Here is a 27,929-nt window from a genome sequence, read left to right as displayed (position 1 = left end):
AGTTGTCTAGGCTAGAATAGCTCACGCTTCTCCAGTGCCTTGCATCTGAGTGCATTACAAACTAGATTAAACCCTGCAGCCCCCTGGGAGGGAGGTATCGTTATCCCCATCGTACAGGTGAGGAAACTGAGGCACAGAGCAGGCAAATGGCTTGCCCAAAATCATGCCACAAATCATTGGCAAAGCTCGGAAGGGGGCCCACAGGCCTGATTCTTCTTTCGCTGTCAATTGGGAACGGCTCCCTAGACGTCCGTGGAGTGACACTAACATAAACAGGTGTGAGAAGAGACTGTGGGCTTGTCTCTGTGGGCTCCCAGCTCTGTGTGTGTGGTTAGAGCTGTGTCCATTCACTGGAGAGCTGTTAGTGGAGAGCTGGCGTTTCACTGACAGGAACCTGGTTAAAAGCCGTGCTTCCTCTTGCCTGCCTCCAGTAATGAGCTGGGCTAATTTTAGCACCTTATCTAGGGCCTGTCTCCCTCTTTCTCTCCCCGTCCTGTTATCTGTCCAATGTGCTGACAGCAATCTGCTCCCAAGAGCGACAGAGGCATGCACCCATGCAGGTCACTGGCTGGGTGACAGAACCGTGCCGGCAGCCTTCTGTTTGATCAAGGACTCGGAGCAAAGCCCTCACGTCTGTCCTAATCCCCCAGGGCGAGGGGAGGGCGGTGGAGCAGGGAGTGGCCCGCTGGCTGTACTGGCTGGATATTTTGTGGCCTGTTTCCAGGAGGAATCTCTGGGTTTATTGCATGAGGGAAAGCGTCTTCTGGCACAAAGTGGCCATCAAACCGGAGGGATCTCTGGTTGATGTCATAAGTCGCTTTGCATTCTCCCCTCTCTGTCCCAGCCATCATGGTGAGGTGTGTGGCTAAGCAAAAAGGGGGTGTGACAGGAGTCTCCAGCAATTCACCAGCTGGCACCGTGGCCTCTGTGGCCATGACCATCCATCCCTAGGATTGAGGTGCTACAGGTACAATCCCTGCTGATGACAGCTGTGTCTGTTCATATGCGGCCAGGGAGACTCTCTGAGGTCTATTGGCCTAAATCAGCCTTTGCGGCTTCTGCATCACAAAATAAAAGGGGGAAAACAGCAGAAATAGGCTCAAAGAATCTGCAGGAGCTGTTTTATGCCATACTCTTCCCTGTCTCTGCTCCATATTTTGCTTCCTTTTTTGCCATTGGGTTCCCCCACCCCACTCCTTTTCTCCTGAGTGGAACGTGAAGTGACCCCAATAATGCTGGCCTTTGAATCAAACTTTTGAACCCGAGATGTCTGAGCTGCAAATTAAGTTGCATGCATTGATCTGTCTCTAACATACAGCGTTGGTTAGTGTTTGCAGAGACCTGTTATGAGTCACTGTCCTTCCAGGGCTCAGTTCAGTTGTCTCTTTCCTTCCTTCCTTCCGTGTCTCTCCTTCCCCTCCTCTCCATTTCTCTCTGGTTTCCCTCTCCATCTGTATTTCTCTTTCTCTCTTTTCATTGTCTTTCTGCCTTGAATGGTTCCTCACTACTTGCCTATCAGGAGGACACCACATGTGCCTGAGAAGTGGGCTCCGTAAGACATTAGAAAAGACCAGCACTAATGCTGGACACTCCATGTACAAATACTGGAACCAGCACATACCTCAGTCCGTTTTCCGTTCTACCCAGGGACTGGTATTTTATTCAGGTGAGCGTCTTGAGGTTCAAACGTCAGCCATAAACTCCCTACATACTGCAGTGGTGGGTGTTTGAGAAATATAGATTAGATCCTGTAAAGAAGCAGCTACTGTGTATGTGTAACCGCTACCCTCTACTGGATGGAATCAGAACTTCTCAGTTATGTGAGATAGGCCCTATACTGCCATCTGCTCTGGGTCTCTTTTGGCTCAAGTGGCAGGGGCCTGGGTTTTGGAGCAGGAATTCTATTCCTCCTCTTGGCGTTAAGTTCTCAGTGGGTCATAGTGCACAGCGTAGTGTTGTCTGTGACGTCCTGGATGCTTAAGACTTTTGTTGTGGGAGATTGGATTTCTTCTTCTTCAAAAGGGTCAGCAGCAGCCACCCTTTCCTCCAGTGCCTTAGAGCTATGTGGGACAAAGGCAGATCTCTTTGGTGATAGATTAAGCATGATGCAAAAAGGCAGGTCATTACTGGAACCAGCTCTGCTGTTGCTCTTGGTAATATATAGCTGTTTCATGGCTTGTTTTGAAAGCATTTGAAAAAATTCATGCAAGCTTCTCCAGCCCACAGCAATAATAGAGCATCCAGGGTGGAAATTGAAATGCACAGATGTCAGGGAGAACTGGAAAGGGAAGGTTCCCACAGCAACATATATTCAGCCACACTGCACATCTGTGAGAGGGTAGAGAAGTTCAGGGGATGGAATAAAGCAAATGTCAATTTAGCTTGAATATCTGGGGAAAGTGATTTAACAGGGATTACAAGGAATGGTCTGTCCCCAGGGGAGTAGAGAAAAGACCCAGGACTTGAGACATTTTAAATCTGAATGGGACAAAACACTGGCAAATAGACTGTAAGGAAGAGTCTTGCACTGATTTGGGGAGACTAAATCAGTGGTTCTCAACCGGGGTACATGCACCTTTGGGGGTACAGAGAGCTCTTCCAGGGGGTACATCAACTCATCTAGATATTTGACTAGTTTTACAACAGGCTACATAAAAAGCACTTGCCAAGTCAGTACAAACTAAAATTTCATACAGACAGTGATTTGTTTATACTGATCTATATATTATACACTGAAATGTAAGTACAATATTTATATTCCAGCTGATTTATTTTATATTTATATGGTAACAATGAGAAAGTCAGCAATTTGTCAGTAACAGTGTGCTGTGATACTTTTGTCTTTTTATGTCTGATTTTGTAAGCAAGTAGCTTTTAACTGAGGTGAAATTTGGGGAGTATTCAAGACTAATCAGACTCCTGAAAGGGGTTCAGTAGTCTGGAAAGATTGAGAGCCACTGGACTAAATGATCTAATAGGTTTCTTTCATTTCTAATAGGCCAAATTCTGCTCTGATTTAAAACAGGTATAAAGTAGAGAACAGAGCCACTGATTTCGATGCAGATACTCCAGATTCATACCCAATTAACTGAATTTAACCCTTGATCCTGCACCATTAAAGTAAATGGGAACTTTGCCACTGACTTCAGTTAGCATAAGATCAACGCCTGTGTCCTGTATTCATTGTTAAATATACACACTGGGCCAAATTCTTGCATGGGGATAGTTCCATCTGGGGACAGTTCCATCTGCCTCCATTGTAATCAAGGGCCTGATCCAAATCTTTTAAAATGAATCTGAGTCTGTTGATTTTCAATGAGTTTTGGAGCAGCTCCTGAGAGCCTAGTGGGGCCCAGCCAGTATATGTGGCAGGGCTGAGTTAACGCTGGGGAACTTGTATCGTGAATGGCCTGTTTTTAAGTTGAATGTTGCAGGGTGTCTGTGTGACTATGTAGTATGGACAGCAAACCTGACTTTGCTGTTACATGCTTTGCTAGCTGTCATTTGGACAGGAACAGAACTTCTGTTTCACCCCACCAGAGCTGGCTGCATTTCAGTGATTTACGGGGAAGTGATCTGTATGAATTGTGTGTCAGATTTTGAACTGCTTTGGCATCATCAGACTGAAAGGCAATATATAAATTAATATGACACTACTGCAGGTTCTGAGATGGACATGGGGAGAGAAATAAAGTAGACCTCTTGGGGCATGCCATCTGAATGAGCCAGGCCAGAGGGAGCTGGAGGCGAAGATCAGGTTAATAGATGTTAAGGCCAGAAGGGGCCATTAAGATCATCTAATCTGACCTCCTGCAGAACGCAGGCTAGAGAGCATCACCCAGTGATTCCTGGCCCAAGCCCAGAACTTCTTGTTGAGCTCGAGCTTTCAAATGATGGAGAATCCACCAAAATAGGAGGCCAATGGTGGGAATTCCCTGACTTTTGAAAAGTTTGCCATTTCCATATGCAGCGCTCAAGCTGAATATTGTCCCCTAAAGCTGCCATACCCCACAAAGGTCCGTCATTCACCAGCTAGACCCACTACGCTTTTCAAGAAAGACATTCCAAACCAGAGAGGTTTTGCTCTGTTGCTAGTGGACTGATACCTTGGTGCTCTGACTGGTCCTCTCCCCAAAGGCCATTCTTTCACTGGGTGCCCTGTCTCAGTTGCATTCATTGTCTTTTGATAGAGTCCCTCCAATTAATTTGCATTGCATCTGCCTTTGAATTTAGTGTCTGGGACTCTCTGCTAACAGCGATAGGCCTTACGCTGTTGAGTAGTCTCCCAAGGGGGTGATAGGAAACCCTACTCCTTGGCGTTTAAAACTCGGCTGGACAAAACACTAGAAAACGTAGTGTGGGGAACAATCCTGCATGAGGCCCCAGAGGATGGATGGACAGGCAAACGGGTGATCTTTCCATCTCTCAATTTCTAGGAGTGTGAATATTCCCGACTCACATGTTTTCAGGACCCAGATGTGTCCCTGATTTCTGCATGTTGCTGAAGTGCTGACAATGTACTCGGCGCTATCAAGGATGCAAAGACAAGCTCACTGGTGCCAACCCCAAATATTCAAAAATCATGAGTCAGGCCCTAAAAATCATGACATTTGTCTTTAAAAATCATGAGTTGCTTTGGTTTTTAATGATACATTTTGGATCTTTTTCTTTGCCTTTTGGTGTTGGAGCCTCTTGGGTTTCACTTTTTCAGGATTATCTCTGCAACCACAAAGGCTAGAAACATTCTTTTCTTTTTAAATGCAAGCTGAGATTCTCATGAAATAACATGACCCCTGGAGCTGGGATTTTAAGAAAACAAAGCCCACTAAATATCACAAGACTGGCGATAAAATTGTAAGAGTTGGCAACACAAGAAAGTGTAATTCTACGAAGGGGCCTGAGCTGAACCTACCCAAACATGCTCTCTTAACCTTACAGCTTATTTTTTTAACAGCATTTATTTGTTTGAATTTCCTTAGTGTTTGTTCCAAAGGCCAGATTACACCCCTGATTATTGTTGTTATTAATCATGTTTGTTACGGTTGTGCCTAATGACCAGTGAAGATCAGGTCCCCTTTTAGGCTCTGTACAAACTCAAAGCAGTAGATGATCCCTGTTGGACCTGCAGATCTTCCTGGGGAGGGAAAAGGGGGACAACAGACCACCTGGCTTCTCCCCCAAATTCCTGGAGAGTGGAGGAGGGGGACAAGGCAGCCTGCTTTCCTCACTTGATATAAGAAGTGGTGGAGGGGGAGCTAGCGGCCTTTTGGGGGTGATGGGGAGGGGGTGGCTGGGGGAAGTGCCAGGCTGTTTGAGTGCTGGTTGGGCTTGGGGTCAGCCATACATAACAGCCTATTCACCCTTCCTACTAGAGACAGCTCTGGGCTGCTGCAGGCTGCTCCAGGTCTGGGCACCTGAACTAAAAGCAGGGAGACTCTCCTGTGTGCCCAGTGGCCCCCTGCTAGGCCCAGGCAGTGTTCCAGGCCAGGCAAAGGAATGTTTTCATATTGCTTTAAATTGCGGTAATACCTTGGAGCCCCAGGCACAGACTAGGGTCCCGATGTGCTCGGCGCTGTACAAACGCAGTACAAAAAGACAGTCCCTGCTCTGAAGAACTGACAAATAAGTTCGGATCCGCAGGCCTGACCCTGCACCGTTGCCTGAAAGGCAGTGTACTCTGTACATTAGCACTCAAATGCAGCCATCTCTGGGGTGGGAGGGAGCAGACAACCATTATCCAGCACAATAGTGGAGAAGGGGAACAGGCTGAGGACACAGGGGCAAACCCCATGTCTTACAAGAAATCCTTTGGAGCATTTAATGCCCCTGCAGAGCAGCCGAGACCACAGTTTTCTCAACCCCTCCTCCCCCAGTGTCCAGGCCATTGAGCTTGATGTATCTGTGCTGGTAGGGTGCAGGGCTGAGTCGGCCCTATCAGGATTTGGAGCTGTGGCTCCCAGGTCAGGCCGACAAGCCATCCCCTTCAGTCCTAGGAGCTGGTGGCTATCAGTGGTGGCAGCAGCCCCAGATCAGAGGGCCTTCCACACGTGTATCTGGCTCCTAAGCGGTTTTTCCAGGATATAAAATGCACCCCCGGTCACAGTCCTACCATCCCAGCCACCACTTTAGGCTTCTCCACTGCCCGGATGTGTCCCGTCTTGGGCCTGCTGCAGAACTTTGAAGCCTAGAGACAGGCCCAGCTTGGGTCACTCCAGTCTTTCCTTGAAGCTGACAAGTTTGCGTTTAATTGCAAGCCTGCCATAGCAAGGAGGCCTTCCATTTGGAACCACTCCGATCTCCAACTGTGGCCAGTCTCAGCCCCTACCATTGCCAGTTAGATTCCCCCAAGTGATTCCTAGAGCAGATCCGTTAGAAAACCATCCAGTCCTGATTTAAAAATGGTCCATGATGGAGAATCCACCACGGCCCTTGGTAAATTGTTCCACTGGTTACTTACCCTCACTGTCAAAAATGGACGCCTTATTTCCAGTCTGAATTTGTCTAGCTTCAACTCCCAGCCCTTGGATTGTGTTAGACCTTTCTCTGCTAGACTGAAGAGCCCATGATTAACTATTTGTTCTGTATGTAGCTACTCAGAGACTGTAATCAAGTCACCCCTTAACCTTCTCCTTATTGGGCTAAATAGATTGAGCTCCTTGAGTCTTTCACTATAAGGCTGCAGAGAAATATTTGAGGGGGCATGGCAAGGTCCAGCTCTCATGAGGGGGAGGGAACGCCATCCAGCTTTTCTCCTGCCCTGTGCCTGGCTGCAGCTCGGCCCCCACTCTCGGCCCCTGACCCAACCGCGACTCTGCTCCTGGCCCCAGGGGACACGGGTACATTCTGTTACGGGTAAGGTTGGGCGCGAGAGGAAAAGTTTGGGCACCACTGCTATAAGGCATGTTTTCTAATCCTTTAATCATAGCTCTTCTCTGAAAGCTCTCATATTTATAACTCCTCCTTAAATTGTGGGCACCAGAACTAGACTCAGTATTACAGCAGCCATCACACCAGTGGCAACTACAGAGATCAAATAACCTCTGTCCTCCTACACGAGATTCTGCTGTATATGCATCCCAGGATCACATAGCTCTTTTGGCCACAGTGTTGCACTGGGAGCTCATGGTCAGCTGATTATGTACCACGATTCCTAAATCTTTTTCAGAGTCTCTGCTTCCCAGGGTAGAGTACCCCCGTCCTGTAAGTATGGCCTCCATCCTTTGTTCCTAGATGGAACATTTACATTTAGCCCTATTAAAACACATATTGTTTGCTTGCACCCAGCTTACCAAGCAATCCAGATCACTCTGTGCTGGAGATCTGTCCTCTTCATTATTTACCATTATTTATGTTAGAGACAGACGAGACCTGTTAGATCATTGAAGGCCTTGTCCTGCAAGGTGCTGAATGCTTCTTGTGAAGTGCTGAGCACCCTCAATGATTTCCACCGGCCTTCATCTAGCTCCCTGGATCCAATGCAGAATTGTTCCCTATAGTCCTTCAGTCTAGTATGAAATGCCCTAAATGGTGGGGGTTTTGTTGTTTCCCTGGAAGGGCTGTTCCACAGACTGATTGCTGGAAAGGATTTCCTCATGAGAATTCATCCTGAATTTCCCTATGCGCACTTTCATCCCACTTCTTAGCCATTTCCCCTTTGTGTCAGTCACCCCCACCATGGAAGAGGGAGAGAGATTGTCTGTATCCGCTGAATACCTATAGAAGGTTCTCATATCCCAGCTCATCATCTGACCAAATGTTACAGATCTAATTCGGTGCTAATTGATTCTGATGACTTACCGTAATCAACTGGCCCCCTTAACTCTTCCTTCCCTGATCCCAAACAATCCTTATGGAAAGCAAATCTGATTCCAGCTGTTTTGATGGGCAAAACCTTGTTCCTTTGTCATAGCGTTCCTTTTCCCATCAACATTTGTTACCGTAGGTTATTGTGACAATGTATGAACTCACACTCGCTTTTTACAGTTGAGCTCACAAGTGTGGTAAATTTGTAGGCCCAATTATCACTGCAGCCCCCAGACCTTGATTATCTAATTGCAAGATGGTTTTAAACTCATAATTGTGCTCCATGCTCATGGGGATAATGAAAACTATTTCATATTTCATGGTGGTGGCACAGAAAACCTGCTGGTATGAATAGATCATAAACCACTGTAGGGATGACTGCTGGAGTCTGCACAGAGCCTGAAACAATAGCTTGGAGATGTATCATTTGCCTCATTCATGTCAGGGAGGTTTTTACACTGCAGTCCAGTGACAACTTAAATATCAACATTAACTGCCTTACTGCTGGTTATTTTAGGCTGGACGGAAGCAAGATACTGGAGTAGAGTGCAGTGGAGTAGGGAATGAAGAATCCATATCCTCTCCCACCCCAATTTAAAGCCAGACCTGCCCAAATGGAAGCAGCTAAGATGCCTTCCCTTCCCAGTGCCAAAGCCTCAACCAGCTCCCGTGCTTCCCACTACAACCTCCAGCTCCCCTCTGCCAACTCTGATGCAAATAATCATTGTCGATACCAAAACCTGCGGCACTTCGACTCTACGGAGGCATCGGTAAAACAAATTGATTTTAATATCACAGTCCGTCAGTAATAGCGGGGAAGCAGGACGGCTTACGCTGGACCCAGGGTAGGGAGTCGTGGATGAAAAGAGAATCATCCGCTCAAGCTTTGGCTCAACATGTACTTCATAGGGGTGCATGTGAAATTGATCAGTGAGTGACCGCCAGCCAGCCATGAATGTGGTGAGCTGACCGCCATTCCATAAAGGAACTGAGCACCGGCCTGAACCATGGCTGAGAGCTTCGGCTGGCATCGCCTATCCTCAGTGTTAGCTCTCTGTCACTGGGGTGTGTAAGTGAGGAACGATTTCTGGTTTGTTCAGGTGATGATCTCCTGAGATTCACTGGGGAAAACCTGGGTTTCTTATGCAGCATGTTAGCCACCTTAGCAATGGCAAATGACTTCCATCTAGAAGGTCATCCAGTACCCACCTGTTGCTAGGTCATAGGTAGCTTAAAGGAAGAGATGCTGGAAGCAAATACTGCATGCCCCTCCCAGCATTTTCTGATGGACAAGGAGATCGGGCATGGGGGGGAGTGGAAAGGCTGCCGCTAACACAGTGCAGTCTCACACAGTCCATGTTCAGGTACCAGGGAGGTCTGCTACAGCGCAGCAAAAGCATCAGCTACCAGCGTTACCCAGAGTTGGCCTGGTTTAATCTGGATCTTTGGTGAACCACTGAAAAGAAACAAACAGGAGGAGGATGTAGGACTCTGGACCAGGTCCACCAAGTCCTGGCATCCGGTCTCCATCAGTGACCAGTGCAGGATACTTCTGACAAAGCTGTAACCTTCGTTGTGCAGTAGTATCTCATAGAAGGAAATTCCCTCCTGACCCACCTGGTGGTCAGCTTCTGCCCTGGAGCATGTGACCTGCTCTTCTGTTGGGACGGCAGATCTCCATGTCGGAAGGGTTCAGCCTTCTTTATATTTTATTGCCAGCAGCTCCCAGGAAACTCGAGAACTTGAAAATGGAGACCAAAAATGACAAAGCATGGTTCCCATAGCAACACATTCTCTGTATCTGCAGCTGTAGCAGAGTAACCCCTATAGGCTGTGAGTGAAAACCCACTTAATTAGCCAAGTTATTTACGGCTAGTGCAAATCCCCAAATTAAAATTAGAAAGATTTTTTTTTTTAATGTTCAAATGCTGTTGTTTGCTGCCAGAAAATTTACCCAGACGGAGTAACAGAGACCTGGAACCTCAGCATAGCCTGATACTGCACCGCAGATCGCAGCAGTCAGTACTACTTCCACAATTCCACTCCCCTGGGACCAGTAACCGTTTTTTCTTGACCAGCCAGGGATATTATCTTCCCTTCCGCTCTGCTCTCTGTGTGGTGAGGGGGAAGTAATGAGAATTGTTTGTGCTTATCAGGCCAGATTCTCAAAGAGTCAGCACCCACTGGATTGTCAATGGTGCGCAGACACCAAGCAGCTCCCATGATGATGTTTGTGGTCAGATTTTCAGAGGCCTCCTGTTCAGGTGCCTAAATGGGAGTGGAGTACTTCTGAAAATCTCTCTCACCAAGCTATTATCATAGAATCATAGAATATCAGGGTTGGAAAAGACCTCAGGAGGTATCTAGTCCAACCCCCTGCTCAAAGCAGGACCAACACCAACTAAATCATCCCAGCCAGGGCTTTGTCAAACCGGGCCTTAAAAACCTCCAAGGATGGAGATTCCACCACCTCCCTAGGGAACCCATTCCAGTGCTTCACCACCCTCTTAGTGAAATAGTTTTTCCTAATATCCAACCTAGACCTCCCCCACTGCAACTTGAGACCATTGCTCCTTGTTCTGTCATCTGCCACCACTGAGAACAGCCGAGCTCCATCCTCTTTGGAACCCCACTTCAGGTAGTTGAAGGCAGCTATCAAATCCCTCCTCATTCTTCTCTTCTGCAGACTAAATAACCCCAGTTCCCTCAGCCTCTCCTCATAAATCATGTGCCCCAGCCCCGTAATTATTTTTGTTGCCCTCCGCTTGACTCTCTCCAATTTGTCCACACCCTTTCTGTAGTGGGGGGCCCAAAACTGGACGCAATACTCCAGATGCGGCCTCACCAGTGCCGAATAGAGGGGAATAATCACTTCCCTCGATCTGCTGGCAATGCTCCTACTAATGCAGCCCAATATGCCGTTAGCTTTCTTGGTAAAAAGAGTACACTGTTGACTCATATCCAGCTTCTCATCCATTGTAACCCCTAGGTCCTTTTCTGCAGAACTGCCGCTTAGCCAGTCAGTTCCCAGCATATATCAGTGCGTGGGATTCTTCCATCCTAAGTGCAGGACTCTGCATTTGTCCTTGTTGAACCTCATCAGATTTCTTTTGGCCCAATCCTCCAATTTGTCTAGGTCACTCTGGACCCTATCTCTACTCTCCAGCGTATCTACCTCTCCCCCCAGCGTAGTGTCATCCGCAAACTTGCTGAGGGTGTAATCCATCCCATCATCCAGATCATTAATGAAGATGTTGAACAAAACTGGCCCCAGGACCGACCTCTGGGGCACTCTGTTTGATACCAGCTGCCAACTAGACATCGAGCCATTGATCACTACCCCTTGAGCCCAACGATCTAGCCAGCTTTCTATCCACTTTATAGTCCATTCATCCAATCCGTACTTCTTTAGCTTGCTGGCAAGAATACTGTGGGAGACGGTATCAAAAGCTTTGCTAAACTCAAGCTATATCACATCCACTGCTTTCCCCATATCCACAGAGCCAGTTTTCTCATCATAGAAGGCAATCAGGTTGGTCAGGCATAACTTGCCCTTGTTGAATCCATGTTGACTGTTCCTGATCATCTTCCTCTCCTCCAAGTGCTTCAAAATGGATTCCTTGAGGATCTGCTTCATGATTTTTCCGGAGCATGATTATCCAGAGATCTCAAAGTGCATTCCAAACATGGGTAAGAAACATTGTCCTCACTTTTCAGAATGGGAAACTGAGGTACAGTTCAGGGCTGTGTAGAAAATCAATGACAAAGCTAGCATAGAACCCAGGAGTCCTGACTGCCTATCCCTTGCCCTGAGCACCTTGCCAAGGTAGGGTGGGGACTTTGGCCAGGTAGTAGTAATAATCATGATAAACTTTTAATCAAAATACTTTATAAACGCTCTGTAGGGATTCCTTATTCATCCCTGGAATCCCTCCACCTCTGTGGTGGAACACAGTAGCCATTTAACTGTTCACAGCAACCTACAGCAAAATAGTTTAGGACAGGAAGTGAAGAAGAATGCTGTATCCCACTGCAACTGCAGAGGGATTTTAGGTAGGAATTATTTATTTACCCAAGCTAGAATTTGGGCAGAACACCAGAGTTTAGACTCTTACACTAATGAAAAGTGCCACGGGCTCCCTAAATGTCACATCTTTGGCTTCACGTGGCCAGCCACACCTTTCAGGAGCATTAGCTCAGTACTGAGTCAGCCAGGCTCTTTACTGCAGCCCCTAGGGTGACCAGACAGCAAGTGTGAAAAATCGGGACATGGGGTGGGGGGTAATAGGAGCCTATAGAAGAGCCTATAAAATTGGGACATCTGGTCACCCTAGCCCCGTACCTCTTGCCTTCATCGCCCATCCAAGCAGTGACCCGGCCTGATTGTACGTGGCTCACGCTCTCCGACCTGCTCCCGGCATGGACCATGGGAAGCTGGGAGGTGGAAGCAGCCTCTCCTCAGCAGCGTCTCTAAGCTGAAGCAGTGAGCGTTGGTGGCCAGTTTCTCTGCTGCGTCGGATCAGATTCAGCGCCTGAACCTGCGCTGGCCCACCCGGGTGCCCTAGTCCACATTGGTCATGTGCTTCTTCCGGCATTGGCTTTTCCTCGCAAGCATTGCCCCGGCCTAGTCAGCAGCAGCCCAATTACCCAAGCCACAGCAGGGCCAATTAAGACAACGCTCTTCATCTTTCAACCTGGTAATAGGGCGCCGGGAGAACTGAGCGGGGGAGAGGGAGGGGTTTGGTCTCTTCTGCCTTAGCAGAGCTCCAGCTGTATCATCAGGAGCTTTCTTCAGTGCTGCTGCGCCCTGATTCCGTGACAAGACGGTGCTGAGGGAAGGTAGAACTCTCGGCAGGACAGGGGCATCCTCCTACTCTGCCTTTATTTCAGTATTTGGGGGTTGAGCCGACAGAGGCGAGGGAGTTGATGTCAAGGCAATAAGAAGGGTGTTGGGAACTGTTTCTGCAATGTGTCGTGTGAGGAGCAGAGGTGCAGTAGAGGCCTGAGCATGGGGCAGGGGACCAACAACTCCTGGGTTGTGTTCCTAGTTCTGCCACCGACTCACTTTGTGGCCCTGGCCACCTCTCTTCCCCACGCAGTGCTTGCATTTCCCTGTCTGCGGAAGGGGGACAGTGACACTTACCTGCCTCATGCAGAGGATGGATTAATAAGGGCCAAATTGTGGCTGCCCCAGGGCTCGGGTGGTGGCCACCATCTCAGTTCCTGTGTTTTCCTGTTTGCAGGGACTGCTTCCTGCCAGCGCTGCTTATGGCACAAACTGCCCCACAGTGGGAGGTGGAGCCTTGGTCCCATTCCTCCCCTTGCTCAGTGACTGGCAGACCGTGCAGGGGGAGGGTTGCATAGGGCACTCTCTGAGGAGTGGTAGCAGCAGGCATGCACCTCTTGTCTGTGCATCCTCAGAGCTCCCTGTGGGGCAGGTTGGCTCCCCTCCTCCCTGTGCTCAGAGCTGGGGCTAAATGGCCAATTAGAGCGCTTAATATTGGCACAGTGTGTCGAAGGTGTACTTACTGAGAGTGCAAGCTCCGTGGGGCAGGGACTGTCCCTTTTCTCTGTGTTTGTACAGCACCTAGCGCCAGGGAGCGCTGGTCCATGACTAGGTGCTACTGCAATATAAACGGGGTTTCTGATTGCAAGTATTAACAGAGAACACTGATAAAACACTCCCAGTTTTTAAAAAAATGAAATTGGTGTTTCTCCAGTGAATACCGGGAAAACACTGGACATGGTTATGCGATTTGCATTGGCTTTCCCGGTGCAGTTTGTTTATACAGGCGATCTCCCTGTTCCCTGGCTTGTATCTAAAGGCTTGTTTGTACAGAGTAGCCATGCCAACTATAGGGGTAAGATTTCTAAAGGGTACTAGTGTGTTGTGCATTAATTTGTCCATGTGGATCCCGCTGGTATGTATGAGAGGTTCGCTAGTTGCTTTAAGCTAGTGCTGTTTGAAACAGCCCTATGTGTGTATATAAAAAGAGAGCCCTGAAAACCCCTGATTTTTGGACATCTACACAGAACTCAAAAACTGCTAAAAACAACCCCCTCAAAATGAAATGAAGAAACCCCCTAAAACAGAAGCCCTAAATATATATAATACAGTTCTTTCACATGCTCTGAGATCATATAATCAAAGAGCCTATCGTAATGCATGAGAGAAGCGGGGCAGATGACATTCCCATGGGAACTTTAGCTCTGTGTTCTTCGACTTCCCTGCAACTAATACCTGAACCCTAAGAGGTGTGTGCGTTTTCAGAAAAGGGGTCTGGGTAAAAATAGCCCCTGTTCACTCCACAGGTCACTTCCCTGTGTGCCTTTGAGACAGATCCCTGGACTTGACTCCCCTTAGGTCTGCAGAGCCAAGCCAGCTGGGGTCTCTTCTGCCTTCTGCATCAGCAGCAGCGTTGTCAGCCAAGTTCCAGCTGCAGAATCCTTCTCACCTGTGCTAGAGGAGGCAGAGAGATCCCAGGCAAAAAGTGATTTTTGGAAGTGTGCAGGTTTGGTTTGCAAGGCCTTGAGGGAGAATAAGGGCCCAATCCTACTCCCATTGGAGTCACTGCCAAAAGTCCTTTTCGTATATTGGGAGCAGGAGCAGGTCCTAAATATGGATACCTGTAACGGACCTGATTGAAAGTCCATTGGCATCAATGGGAGTCTATCCACAGGCTCTAGTGGGCTTTGGATATGAAGTATGTTTTCTGAATACATGGGTGGCTTGGGCCCTGGGTTCTACTTCCTGCTCGGCCATGGGCCTACTGGACGACCTTGGCAAAGCGTGTTACCTCCCTGTGCCTCAGTTTCCCCACCTGTAAAATAGGGATAATGATGCTTACTTCCTTTGTAAATCGCTTTGCGATCCACTGATGAAAAGCACTAGATAGTGCTGGGTATCGTTATTACTAAGGCCCTACCAAATTCATGGTCCAGTTTGGTCAATTTCACGGTCAGGATTTTAAAAATCATAAATTTCATGATTTCAGCTATTTAAATGTGAAATGTCAGTGTGTTGTAATTGTAGGGACCTGACCCAAAAAGGAGTTGTGGTGGGGTTGCAAGATTATTGTAGTGCAGGTTTCGGTACTGCTACCCTTACTTCTGCGCTGCTGCTGGCGGCGGTGCTGCCTTCAGAGCTGCGCACCTGGCCAACAGATGCTGCTCTCCAGCCACCCAGCTCTGAATGCAGTGGAGAAGTAAGGGTGGCAATACCACGACACTCCCTCAAATAACCTCGTGACCCCCCCAAAACTCCCTTTTGGTTCAGGACCCCCAATTTGAGAAACGCTGGTTTCCCTTGTGAAATCTGTATAGTATAGGGTAAAAGCACACAAAAGACCAGATTTCACGGGGGGAGACCAGATTTCATGGTCTGTGACGTGTTTTTCATGGCCGTGAATTTGGTAGGACCCTAATTATTACTATCACAGGACTAATTCTTAATAACCCATGGGATCTTCCCAGCAATAAGGTTTAGTCATGCAAGTGTTGCAAGATCGATGCTCAGCTGCTGCATGAATTAGCATACATTCCTGAATATATCTCGTCCATCAGCAAGTGCGTCGGTACGTCGCTCACACACGCACAGCAGGGAGACACTTTCCAGACCACCGTCACTTGGAAGCCATAACTTGTTTAGTAAAATCCTGCCCTGGGTTCTGCCAGTGTAATTAACTCTTGAGTGTATAATCAAATCTCCAGGCAAAAATGAAATCTCTCTGCTGTCTGATGGCTGGGCAAGATGCTGCAATAATACCAAGTTCTTTTCTGCTCCCACCTCACCAAAACCACCTCACCCATCACCACCGCACTGGGAACCTGGGGGGAAGAACTTTAACAGTGCGCTTTAGCACTGGGAGAAGAGGCAGTGTAATACCAGACTCTGAGATTCACAGGCCTTTACAATGGAGCCATGTACCAGTAATACTGAGTACTGCACTTTCATACAGTAAGGGTCAGAAATGTTTGCTGCCGATCACTGGTCCAGGACCAGTGCTTGGAAAAGTTTGCTGGTCCTGAAAGTATTCGTACTGGTCTGCTAAGATTTAACCCCCCTGACATATTGTGGTATTGAACCATGGAGCCAAGATTTTCAAAAGCAACAGCCTAATGTTAGGATCCTAAATCCATATTTAGACACTTGATTAGCTGTGTCCTGCTTTCTCAAAAGGGCTGAGCCCCCTGAAACTCCTGTTGATTTCATGGGGAGCTGGGTGCCCAACGCTCTTGAAAATCAGGTTAGTTCTCTCAGCTCTTTGGGGCAGAGACCGTCTCACTCTGTTCTGTGTTTGTGCAGCGCCTGGCACAGTGGGTCCTGGTCCATGCCTGGCGCTTGTAAGGGCTACTGCAGTCCAGATCATTAATATTAACAGAAACCTACATCAGGATTTTGGAGCCTAACTTTAGGCTCCTATTTTTGACAATATTGGACCTTAACCCTAAATTTATGAAAACTAAATTTTAAAAACTGATAGTAGTCTAGTCTGCTGTTGCATCCAAAAAGGTGGTGTTTCACCCTAAAGCTCATGCTACAAAACATCTGCTAGTCTATAAGGTGCCACCCCTCTGATACTTGTTAAATTTCTAAAATCTCTCTGCAGCTCCCCCAGAAGGTCCTAACCATGTTCTGGGGGCGTGCAGCTCCTGTGGCAGCCTGTGCTGAACTCTGAGAACGAAACGGCAGTGAACTCTGCGTGCAGGGAGTGTGCGTGGAAATGGCCAGGAGCACTATGCAGCAAGCGAAGGGCATGTCACTCCCATGGCTCGTACACTACTGCCTCCAGCCCCCGGGAAGTCCGAGTGGCTGTGGGCTTGTCTAGGCGGAACACGACAATGGGTCAGCTAAAGGTGTGAGTTTAAACCTGTTCAGTTAAACTGGTGCAAATCCCAGAGTAGACACTGAGGGCTTGTCTGCGCCTGGAGTGATACGGAAATAGCTGTTCCTGAATGAAGCTTTACGTCTCGTGCTAGTGCTGATGACCCAAGCAGTACTTACTCCCATGCTTTAGAGCGGGGTGGCCAACCTGAGCCTGAGAAGGAGCCAGAATTTACCCATGTACATTGCCCAAGAGCCACAGTAACACGTCAGCATCCCCCCATCCCGCTCCCAGCGCCTCCCGCTCATCGGCAACCCCGCCGATCAGCACCTCCCCCTCCCTCCCAATCAGCTGTTTTGTGGGGTGCAGGAGGCTTGGAGGGGGAGGAGCGAGGGCACGGCAGGCTCGGGGAGGGGGCAGGAAGGGGTGGAGTGGGGGCAGGGCCTGTGGCAGAGCCAGGGGCTGAGCAGTGAGCACCCCCCCCACCTGGCACATTGGAAAGTTGGTGCCTGTAGCTCCAGCCCCGGAGTCGGTGCCTGTACAAGGAGCCGCATGTGGCTCCGGAGCCACAGGTTGGCCACCCCTGCTTTAGAGGAACCAGATGGGCCCAGTGGAAGGAATATTAGATTTAAGGGTAAAAGATAAAGTCCAAATATCTTCTCTGCTTAACTTCCCTGGAGCTAGGTGGCTCCTTTGAAGCAGGAACTGCTTGTAGCTCCTCTGGGCAGGGACTATTTCTGACTCTGTGCGTGTATGCAGAGGGACCCTGATCTCAGCTGGGGCCTCAGGCTGCTACTGCCGTACAAAAACTGTCAGCAGCACCATGGATTTCACACAGGGCAAGTCTCCGGTGCAGGAGGATTCAGGAGGTGGTGTGGATGGGGCAGAGGGTTAGGGAAAGATCTGGTGCAAGGCTCGGGACCAGGCAGGGATGTGGGACAGTCTTCTGGAAAGGCCTCTTGAAGGCTGAAGTTTCAGGGCTGGTGTCTGTTTTGGTGTTGGAGGGAGGGGATGGTGGATCCTGCCTGAGCCTAGCTCTGTGGCATGTGGATGTGTCATGGGGAGGACAGTTTTTGCTGCTCTTTGGGGTGGGCAGGGCGGGTTACCTAATTAGATCCCGTGGCTATCTGCTGACTGTATTACAATCGCCCACTTGTAAGGCCCAGGGAAAGCTCAGCCATCGCCTCTTTAAAGCCTCCATTGTTCCTAAAGGCCGCAGACAGGAGACAGGCATGGTCCCATGCTAGCATTCATGTGGAGCCCAGGGCAGAGCGGGTGAACATTCAGCCCTCACTCCCTGTCCACTCCCCGGGATGCCGGGGAGCCCTGCTTGCTTCCAGCCTTGAGGAAACAGGTATGTCTGAGGGACTCTTTACGGGGCCTGATTCCGATTGCACTCCTGCCTGCGTGGCTCAGGAATCACTCCTCTGAGGGCAGAGGTGTCTTGTGATGTGAGCAGGAGGAGAACCGGGCCTAGTCTCTCCCACCAAATACCGTATCGTTCCAGTCCTCCAAATTCCCTTTATCCAAAGATCCTAGTTATCCCAATCCACAGCGTGTCCCCTCCCTCCATAGTTAATTAGTGCTAGTTAATCACGTGCTAATAACTTCTCCATTAGCCTCGTAGCGCTTGTTTCAGTGAAACTGCAGCTCACAATAGCACTTCCGTGTATCCAAAGGCCCGGTTACGTGAATGTTTCAGATGTCTGCCAGGCCATTCAGGTAGATGGGAGTGTATATTGCATCTGGATCAGTTTCGAGGTTCCAGGCCTGTACTGAGTGCCATTAGGTGCTACCACTGGATCCCCTGACAGCAGGGTGTGGTGTGTTACATTGTGATAATGGGCTGATTCTCACTTCTGTTCTACCCCCCTGGGTGCCGCTCCGGGGATGCAAAGGTAGCAGAGACATGGTCGGGGAGAGAGCGGAGTGTAGAGCTGGCTTGTACATCCCTTTCCCACAGCCAGGGGCATGTGGGGCTGGGAAGGAGCGGCCAGAATATGATGCATTCCTAGGGTGACCAGGTGTCCCAATTTTATAGGGACAGTCCCAATATTTGGGGCTTTGTCTTATGTAGGCACCTATTATTCCCCACCCCATCCCCACTTTTCACACTCGTTGTCTGGTCACCCTATGCATTCCCCACCCCCCCAGCTGATGGATGCTCCCTAAGGTCAGAACAGCCTGGGCAGATAATCAAGGAGCTGTACTTCCTTCTAGCACCCCTGTTCTGCTGCTCCCAACCATTAACAATCACCTTTGAGAACTCATGGAGGAGAGGCGAGATCCCAGAGGACTGGAGAAGGGCAAACCTACTACCTGTCTTTAAAGAGGTGAACGAAGAGGACCCGGGGAATTATAGACCAATCGGCCTAGTTTCAGTACCTGGCAAGATACTGGAACAAAGTGTTAAACAATCAGTTTGCAAGCACCTAGAAGAGAATAGGGTTATAAGTCATAGCATGGATTTGTCAAGAACAAATCATGCCAGACCAGCTGAATGTCCTCCTTTGACAGGGTTACTGGCCTCATGGATGGGGAGGTGGGGAAGCTGAAAGCCTGATATACCTTGATTTTAGTGAGGCTATTGACACAGTCCCACAGGACATTCTCATAGGCAAACTAGGGAAATGTGGTCTCGATGAAATTACTGTAAGGCGGGTGCAAAACTGGTTGGAAGACTGTATTCAAAGAGTGGTAGTAGTCATCACTGGTTAGCTCTCAAACTGGGGGGCGTATCTCGTGAGAGCCCACAGGGGTCAGCCCTGGGGCTAGTACTATTCTGTATTTTCGTTAGTGACTTGGATAACAGGGTGGAGAGCATGTTTATAAAATTTGTGGATGACACTAAGCTGGGAGGGTTGCAAGGACTTTGGAGGACAGGATTTGAATTCAAATTGACTTTGAGAAAAGGGAGAATTGGTTTGAATTCAACAAGATGAAATTCAATAAAGACAAATGCAAAGTACTTGATTTAGGAAGGAAAAATCAAATGCACAACTACAAACTGGGGAGTAACTGGCTAGCGGGTTGTACTGCTGCCAAGGGTCTGGGGGTTATAGAGGATCACAGATTGAATATGAATCAGTGTGATGCAGTTGTGAGAAAGGCTAATATCTTTCTGGGGTGTATTAACAGGAGTGTCGCTTGTAAGATACGGAAGGTAATTGTCCCTCTGTACTCGGCACGGGGGATGCCTCAGCTGCAGCACTGTGTCCTCTTATGGGTGCGGCACTTTAGGAAAATGTGGACAAATTGGAGACAGTCCTGAGAAGAGCAACAAAAATGATAAAGGTTTAGAAAACTTGACCCATGAGGAAAGGTTAAAAAAACTGGGCCTGTTAAGTCTTGAGAAAAGAAGCCTGAGAGGTGGGGGGCTGATAACAGTCTTCAGCTGTTAAGGTTTGTTATAGAGAGGACGGTGGTCAATCATTCTCCATGGCCACTGAAGATAGGAGGAGAAGGAACGGGCTTAATCTGCAGCAAGGGAGAGTTAGGTTTGATATTAGGGGAAAACTTTCTACCTCTCAGGGGAGTTAAGCTCTGGAACAGGTTTCCAAGGGAGGTTGTGGAACCCCCATCACTGGAAGTTTCTAAGAACAGGCTGGACAAACACGTGTCAGGGATGGTCCAGGTTTACCTGGCCCTGCCTCAGTGCAGGGGGCTGGACTCGATGCCCTCTTGAGGTCCCTTCCAGCCCGACATTTCTAGGACTCTGTGCCTCTATAACTAGGCACAGCAGGGAAGCTGGCCTGGTCTTTTGTACATCCATAGCCCCTTTCATTAGAAGGATCCATTTGTATGGCAGGAGCCGGGCCCCGCTGTGCTGATCTGGGCTAGTTAGTGGCTGAAGGCAGTATCGCTCTGCGAGCTGTTTGCCAGCCTTGGGGTTGGATTTGGCCTCAGCTGAGAGGCACTGGGGAAGTGGAGGGGTCGTCCCGTCGTACACAGCCCCTTTCTGCCTGCCATGGGGCCATCCAGCACTTGCCCTCTCGTCTGCAGAGTTCTTCCTGCCTGCCCCTTGGGCAGAGATGAGTGGCAACAGGAGAAAGCAGCTCGCAGTGCACCTGCCAGGTGGTAACTGTGCCTGTGCCTAGAGGCCGTCCAGCTCTGTGGCTGCCGCTCCCACCCCTTTCGCAAGTGCTAAATTCATCGGTAGGGGGATATATGTCATAACCATTTTTTGAATGGGTGAAAGACCGGCTCCGATAACTAAGGAGCACTCAGGGGCTACTGGTCCACTTCCTCTGCTGGAGAGAGACCTCAGCGCCCCCCCGGCTGGTGCTGTGCTCTTTCTGGTTTTCATAATCAGGACCAGGACTTCCAGTTAAGCCCTGAGCCAGATTCTCCGCTCCAGCCAAGATCTGTGTGGCGCACCAGGGAGAGGGGCCAGCAGGGAGCTGGTTGTAGCTCTGGGATGTGGACTGGACCATCCCTATGCCTGCTGGGGCCTCCCCCATGCCAAAAAAGAAGCAGAGCATGGGGGAGCATCTACCCTTCTGCATTCAGGACATGGACTGTCTTTAATCACATTCCTCGCAGCACCACTGAAATGCAGCCAGCTCTGGAGTGCAGGGGGATGGATAAGCAAAGCAGAGGGGGACATTTTACTTCAGGATGTTAGGGTAAAGCCCTGGTGTATGGAAAGAAACAGTAGGACCTTGAACAGCCACACAGCACCTTGGTTTTTTAAGGCAGTGGCTCGGAGGACCCATCTCACGTGGAACACAGCCATCACGAACTGCCTGGATCTCAGGGCTGCCAGACCATGAGCCTTCGGCTCCAGGAATTTCACACGTGGTGTTTTAACCCCCGAGCCATCCGGGTTCTACCCCTGGTGCTGCACAGCCTCTCTCCTGCCAGCTCCCCGCGTTCGGACTCCGGGAGGAGCCGGTGAGCTCACAGCTGCTCACGGGGACAGTCTCAACATGTTGTTCCAACCCCTTCTGCCGAGGTAGGAAAGGGCACTTCATCAGCGCTTCCCGTTGCCTTGGCGACGGCCCGCTGTGGTGAGCATCCTCTCCGCTCTAAAGGCCTCTGCTGAGAGCTGTGCGTTTGCCTGGCATCAGCCAATGGGCTGCCAAAGGGACATCGCCGAAAGCTGAGTTAAAAAGAGGCCAGATGGAGGGCAGGGGTTGTATTCTTAGAGGAGACCAAGACACTGTGATGCTTCCTCTACCATTGCTGGGAGATGATGATGTGGTAATGAGCTGGCTTAGTGGTTATGTGCTACCTCTGCTGGATAGAGTCAGAACTGCCCAGCTGTGTGTCATAGGCCTTAACTGCTACCAGCTAGCGGAGATTCTCTGTTTGCTCAGGTGGTAGGGTTCCCTGCTCTTGGAGCAGGAGGCTGTGAATTCCACCCCTCCTGTTGCAATGGCAACCAGGGCCGGTGCAACCATTTAGGCGACCTAGGTGGTTGCCTAGGGCGCTGGCATTTGGGGGGCGCCATTTTCTTCGGCAGTGACCGCGGCAGCCGGATCTTTGGCCGTCCTGGTCGCCGCCGGCATTTAGGCGGAGGGAGCTGGGGCAGGGAAGCGCGGAGAGGGCCGCCTGCAGCAAGTAAGGTGGGGGGCGGCACACAGGGGAGCTCCCCGCCCCAGCTCACCCCTGCCCCGCCTCCTCCCCGAGCACGCCGTGGCTGCTTCACTTCTCCCGCCTCCCAGGCTTGCGGCACCTAAGCTGATTGGCGCCACACGCCTGGGAGGCGGGAGAAGTGAAGCAGCCACGGCGCGCTCGGGGTGGTCGTGCGCAGAGCAGGGGTGAGCTGGGCGGGGGGGTGCCTCAGGGCGTGGGGGGTGCCTCAGGGCAGAGGTGCGGGGGAGGGGGTGCAAGGTGGAAGTTTCGCCTAGGGTGCGAAACATCCTTGCACCGGCCTTGATGGTGACACAGCAGCAGCCATGAAGCCCTAGGTAGCGATCTGCGCCGTTCCTGGTTAAGTGCTGGCAGCACGTTCAGCTCTCTACAGCCAGGCGTCATGGCCCCGATCCTGGGAGCATGCCGTTTCTGGGAGACGGGGTGAAAGGGTGCAGGTTCACAGCAGGAGATGCAAGCCCCCAGCGGTGTCAGCTCCCTGAACAGATTGTCCTTGACAGGCCTGGTGGGAGCAGGATGGTTTTAAAAGGGGAAAGGATGGTGACTTGATGCACGTGTGGGAGACACGTCTAAGCACCGGGGTGGTGCACAGATGAAAGAGGGATAAGGATTTAAAGGGAGACTCGGGAGGTGAGGGTGATTCTCACGCACCCTTTGCCCTTTCCTGTCCGTTTTGGGCCAAATTGTGCTCTGCTACCAATGTAAACCCAGAGTAACCCCAATGACTCCATCCATTGCTCCAGCTTGACTCCAGAGTGACCCTGGAGCGCCTGTGGTGGTAAAGCTCTCCATGAAAGTGGTGTCGATTGTTCCACGGCTCCCTCTCATGAGCTAATTGGTCATCATCCTAGGGGCAGATATCGGTTGGCTGCTATCAGCATCAGAGGCTTTTGAGCCGGGACATCCATCCCCCAGCCCAGCCCCTCTGCAGGGCAGTGAAGCAGGTGTATTTACTTTGGCCTTCTTTATTATTCTCCTTTTTGCATAGTCTCCCCTCGAATCCACCAGAGGAACTGCCCGCAGGCCCAGCCCAGAGCCGGCAGCTATTTCTAGATAGGCAGCTTCTGGCTGAAGCCAGGCGTCCCCTTGCTGAATGTTAATGGGCACTGAGAGGGGGAGGGGAAAGGATAAAGCTGAGCAGGGGGGTTAGACTCCTCTATCCGCCCACCCCAGGGCAGAGTTCCAGAGCATCAGCCTTCGGCAATGGGCCCGTGCCCTCAACCCTGCCCCTCGCTGGAGCACTTTCCTGGCCCCAGCGTAGGGTCCGTTCTTTGCCACCCCGTCGTCCCCTGTGTGAATTCAGTTCCACAGCGGGGCCCAGAGGATCTTGCCCACCCCCAGACCGGGCCTCAGCCTGCCAGCCAGTGCAGCGGGCAGCGGTAGTTCCTAGCGGTGCTCCACTGGGTCGGTCTCTGCCCCTGGTCGTGCTAATGCCTCCCCTGCATTTGTGCTGAAGCCCCATGAGATGGGTCTAAAGCAGACGCCGCCACAGGCAGACCCTCGGGCTAGTGGAGAGGAGGCTTATGAGCTCTGATGGGCTCAGCCAGCACTACCCAGAGAGCCCTGTGAGGCTTGCTCTGCTGGAGGGAGGAGGCTGAAAAGAAGGAAATTCCCCCCCCCCCCCTCCCGGGATGGTGATTCGGGGGAAGACTGCTGGCTACAGCGATAGATCACCAAAGAGGAAGACAGTTGCAGACCCTGCTGCTTTATGGACCAGGTTTAAAGCGGGGGTTACCGAAAGGAGGGGCTGGAGGCAGACCCTGACCAAAGACACTGGCGTGTCCAGATAAGCCAAACCCCCAAGGGATGAACAGAAGATTTGACCAGCTTTTGTCTTTTTCTTTTACTGTGATTCCCAGGGGAGGGCAAAGAACCTTTTTCGTTTGTGTGCCGAATCCCCTTGTGTGCCCCAAGCAGGGGAAAGCCTCTGTAAGCCACCCAAATCAGGAGCAGCAGAAGCGCCCTAAAAGGGGGGGGGGCCACCAGCGCCTGAACCGTGGCCCTGTCCCCACCAACCCGCACTCGTGTGCTGCCCCTTCTCCCCAAGCCCCCCCACACTGCCCCTTCCCCCAATACCCCACCCCCACACTGCCTCTTCCCCCCAAGACCCTGCTCCCCTCTCGCTCCTCTCTGCCCCCTCCCTCCATCACTCGCCCTTATAACTCTTAAAAAGTGGGGGGCCCTGGCCCCCCTGTTCTGGTGCCTCTGGCCCAAATTGTGGTCTGGAGGGGTCTCAAGGGGGTCTCCACCCATCGCACCACAAGAAGAACTGATAGTGTGACCCTTCTGCCACATGAGGCTGGGATCATGTCAAGGCAACCCATGAGATTGTGATGCCTTTGAACCCTACCCCTAGGCTTGATTGAGGTTCAGATCCCGAAGCCCAGCCTAATTCTGTCTAACTCAGAGGCCCCAAGCCCTCTGATTATTGTTATTGCTTTTCAATGCTTTCAGCAACAAGCGGTGATCTGGAAAAAAACCCACAGTGTTATTTTCCTCCACCCACAACCTAAGCCCCACCTACTCCTGACACCAAGATGACATGTCATTCACAGAAACTGGTGCTGGTCTTTCTGGGAGCAGTCCCCTCCTTTCTTTGATTAGTGCTAAATAAGTTTTTGGTGTTGGCATTCAACTGGTCGTCTTTAGGCTTCAGAGTTCACACACACTTGAAATGACATGGGGTAGTTCACACCTTACCAAGTGATTGGTTCAGGCTGTCTGCAGACTCAGGCAGATATGGCTTTGGTGGGTCACATTTTGAAGGTTCTGGAGCACAATATGGCAGCCACCAAAAAAAAAAGAAAGCCGGCTTGCTGCTCACCATCCAGCAACCGTTGCTCACTATCCAGAACTCCACCACGTCCTCCAAGACAACAGGGAGTCAAATTGTAAACGTGTGCAAAGGAAGTTCTGGACAGTGCCTGTTCTGGGGAACTGAGACAGTGGTTCCTCTCCAAACACTTGAGAGGGATTGGGATGTTCTCACCGTACACAGAAAGCTTTCTCTCCCCCACACCGGTTTGTGTGCAGAACCCTCCACTGCGTGTAAAACCGCTCATCACTGCGAGGGGAAACCAGTTTGTTCCTGTTGAGATTTCTCTGTTCGTATTTATTAGATTCCCCCCCGATCGTATCTTACTGCCTGGTAGATTCACACGTGCAATCCCACCGTGAAACGGCACAGACTGTTCAGCTCCAGGCAGTGACTGCAGCCAGCCTGTGCTTGCATCACACACCACTTGAAATCTTATTGCAAATGAGGGGCCCAATCCTGCAAATGGGCAGAGCCTCCTTACTGCCTGTCTGGCCTGATCCTGAAGCCCAGACTTGGTGTGCGTTCTGCCCTGAGGCAGGGGAAGGCCGTGGGAGTGCTGCCTGTTGGATTTGGCCCACTGAAGCCAATGGGAGTTGAGGGAGTTTTACTTAACACCGGGGGCCTCATGGTGGGAGCACTCAGGGAGCAGCCCCACAGGACTGTCAGGCAGCAGAATGGCCACAGCACAGCTCAGCTACCCTCACCCACTCTTCTGGACACCCTCACCTCACTTCCCCAGCACTGGGCAGTCTCCAGGGCTTCCCTGCTGAGTCTGCCTCAAGGGTGCTAATTGTGGCATGGGTGATGTGGACACCTGTCCTTCAGGAACTGGTCTGAGACCCACAATACTCATTACATGTGCGGGCCACTTAAAAACTAACAGATCAGTGGCTCTCAACCAGGCCTGCAGGGTACGCAGAGCTCTTCCAGGGGGTCTATCAAATCATTTAGATATTTGCCCAGTTTTACAACAGGCTACATAAAAAGCACTAGCAAAGACAGTACAAACTAACATTTCATACAGGCAATGACTTGTTTATACTGCTCTATGTACCGTACACTGAAATGTAAGTACAATATTTATATTCCAATTGATTTATTTTTTTAATTATATGGTAAAAATGAGAACACATTTTTATGTCTGATTTTGTAAGCAAGTCATTTTTAAGAGAGGTCAAATGGTGTACGCGAAACAAATCAGACTCCTGAAGGGAGTACACAGTCGTCTGGAAAGGTTGAGACACATTGAGAGACACTGAGATAGAGGAGATCAGGTTCTCAGCTGCTGGATGCAGCTGAAGGGGGATCCAAAGGATCCCTTCCGGCCCCAAAACCCTCAGTCCTGAGGCTGGCTCCAGATCAGCCTGGTCCCTGGCATATGTTAGAACAGCCTCAGGGCTGCTCTAATCTGCACCAGCTGCTAAGGCACTCAGGAGCCATTCTGGCAGCTGAGGATCCCCGTGACTAAGGGCTGCTATTCCCACACAGTGCAGGGAATTCCTCCACCTGCTTGACAACAGCTTTGCATTAGGAGCCGAGCACAGAGATGCCCTAGCGTACCCAAGAGTCAGAATCATTCAGTCACCGTTGATCTGACCTGACTTTGAACCAGTGTCTTGGGGGTGAAAGTCCTGGTAGCTCATTGCCAGAGCCCACCTGGCTTGATTCAGCTTCCACGGTGAAGCAGGGATAGAGAGACAGTCTATATCTTGTGCTGGGCCAACGCCATTGGCAATGCGTAACAAGTCATCGCTTTCTTCTTCCCAGGTGCCACTGCTCCAGGCATGCATCCCAGCTCTGTTATTCTAGCTAGCCAGGTGTGGTGGAGCAAAGGAGGGACTGTAGGATAGCAGAAGGAAGGCTCTCTGTGAATTCTTCTGGGAGATAGAGGGATGTTTGTTTCCCCTGTCTGGGTGTTTGCTGTTGCACAACATAGGAAGCCAGCAGGGGCAACTGGCAGTGGAGAAGTTTGTCATTTGCTGTCATGGAAACAGGTTGCCATAGTGACACAATTTGACATACAAGGCAAATTACAGGAAGCCAAAGGAAATGAATGGAGGGGGTTCGAAATGCACCAGGCGCTGCTCCTGTTAGTACAGAGCGAAAAAAACCATCTGTCCCTGCCAGATTGCACTCCCTTGCCTACAGCCCTGCCCCAGAGAGGGAGCATGCCAGAGACTCGCAGATTGCTCCGAGCCGCTTTACAGCACCAGTGTCATTTTGAGGATGTTGTGGCTCTTTTAGTGGGCCAGAAAGTTGGTGATAATCCAGGAGTCTGCTTTTAAAAAACCCCAAACCCTCCTCTGTTCATCCATCCAGCCTGAGCTGCCCATAATCACAGGCTCTCGCTGGCAACCCAGCTCACAGCCCCATTTCCAGACCTGTCCAAGCAAATCATTCTGCACCTGTGTTTGCTCCCCAAGATTTTCAGTCTCCTGCTTCCTGGTCACACCCTGCCTCTGGCCCAAAGCCTGAGTAGATGAGCGTGGTGCTGGATGACATGGATGGGCAGGCAGGGAGACACAATCATGTTGACTACAGGAGCACTAGCAGCCTCTGCAACTCCCCCTTCCTGGGAGACTTGGTTCATAGTTGTAGATTCCCTGGCTATGCCCCTGCCACACCCCAAAATGTCATTGAAAATGGGGAATCATCACACGGGTTTGAGTGAGGCCCTGCAGGGATTGGGTCATGGCCCCAACCTATTTAACGTTTTTATCAGTGGTCTGGAAGAGAACATAAAATCATCACTGATAAAGTTTGCAGATGACACAAAGATTAGGGGACTGGTACATAATGAAGAGGACAGGGTACTGACACAAAGAAATCTGGATTGCTAGGTAAGCTGGACACCAGCAAACGATATGCCTTTTAATACAGAGAGATGT

At 50.3% G+C, this 27,929-nt stretch overlaps 1 protein-coding gene across 8 annotated transcripts in view; it reads left to right on the top strand.

The window, feature by feature from the left end:
- The window catches only part of ADCY3 (adenylate cyclase 3), an 89,109-nt gene that overhangs the window by 23,947 nt on the left and 37,233 nt on the right, over positions 1–27,929 (top strand). The window contains exon 1 of one of the 8 annotated variants that reach the window (XM_039531452.1): positions 21,530–21,582. The exons of the other annotated variants lie outside the window; for them this stretch is intronic. The gene's annotated coding sequence lies outside the window, so the exon portion shown is untranslated. Of the gene's footprint in view, positions 1–21,529; positions 21,583–27,929 lie in introns of those variants that run through there. 8 annotated transcript variants of the gene reach the window in all.

This window comes from Mauremys reevesii, linkage group 3 (assembly GCF_016161935.1).
Source record: "Mauremys reevesii isolate NIE-2019 linkage group 3, ASM1616193v1, whole genome shotgun sequence".
NCBI classification, from domain to species: Eukaryota; Metazoa; Chordata; order Testudines; family Geoemydidae; genus Mauremys; species Mauremys reevesii.
Note: the sequence above shows the minus strand (reverse complement) of the source record. Positions and strands in the feature narration are given on the sequence as shown.